This window comes from Trachymyrmex septentrionalis, unplaced genomic scaffold (genome assembly GCF_001594115.1).
Source record: "Trachymyrmex septentrionalis isolate Tsep2-gDNA-1 unplaced genomic scaffold, Tsep1.0 scaffold116, whole genome shotgun sequence".
Lineage (NCBI taxonomy): Eukaryota > Metazoa > Arthropoda > Insecta > Hymenoptera > Formicidae > Trachymyrmex > Trachymyrmex septentrionalis.
The window spans coordinates 176055-177049 of record NW_017304289.1 but is presented as its reverse complement, the minus strand read 5'-3'; the positions used below and the strand labels follow the sequence as shown (position 1 = coordinate 177049).

At 45.2% G+C, this 995-nt stretch overlaps 1 protein-coding gene across 1 annotated transcript in view; it reads left to right on the top strand.

Annotated features, from left to right (window-relative positions):
• Positions 1 to 995, top strand: part of LOC108754101 (testicular haploid expressed gene protein-like) — a 14068-nt gene continuing 13073 nt past the window's right edge. Inside the window, exon 1 of the mRNA XM_018496161.1 lies at positions 1 to 8. The gene's annotated coding sequence lies outside the window, so the exon portion shown is untranslated. The remainder of the gene's footprint in view (positions 9 to 995) is intronic.

Genomic DNA, 995 nt, shown 5'->3' with positions numbered 1-995 from the left:
GAGAGAGAGTTTTGTTCATTGTCGGATAACGTTCACGGATCCGACAATGATAATCGGCCAACGTCACGCGAGCTTAATACATTACGCGATGAGGGAGTATCGCGCAGCTGTGAATAGCGTACGGTGGAAACTAATTCGCGAAATAATCGCGATATGATGCACGTTGCCTTACGGTTCGTACGTCACCGTCCGTCCGAGGCCGTCGGCCGGACAAGCAAAACGCGCAACTCCGCGACATTTAATATCGCTTGCATTCGCCGAAACGGATGTCCCGATGCGATCGTTAAAACGAGAAATTTGCATATTTACCGCGCGATCGATGTTAACTGCGAATTGCGTTTCGTATCGCGTGACGTGATCGCAAAGTTATTAGTTCGTTAGCCAGCCCGTGCCTGATACTGTTTTTTATTATTACGTATCACCGACCTGGCACAATAAACTGGCAAATTTCATGGGCGCAGTTGCTTTACGTATACGCGCATTGATTTTTGCTACACGATACGCCAAGCGAGGAACGCGAGAGAACAAAAAGTCCGCGATATGAAATCGTATTACGAGGCAACAAGCTTTCACGTCGCTTCAAACTCGATGGTCGTTAGGCGCATCGATGGGGTTGTGCGGAAAGGTCTCAGGACAATCCCACGTAACCGTAAAAGAAGGTACGTTCGGGACAATAACCGTTAAAGTTCTACGTGAACTATCCTGAGAATTGCTGGCCCGCCGTCTTAGCCCACAAGCTATTCTCTATCCATTCGATACTCTCTATATCTATCGACGTTAATTAACGGAAGTGACCCGCGACGGTGGCAAGTCGACAGATGTGGAACGTTTTCACAATTTACGGCGTGGCACCATAGAATACATGCAAGGATGTAAGCATGTAATGTATGGCACATATAAAAGATAAATGCGTTATTATTTTATAGATAGCAAGTGAATTTATGACTCTATATAGCGTGATGAGTTGTAATATTTTCTTACATGTTATACATATA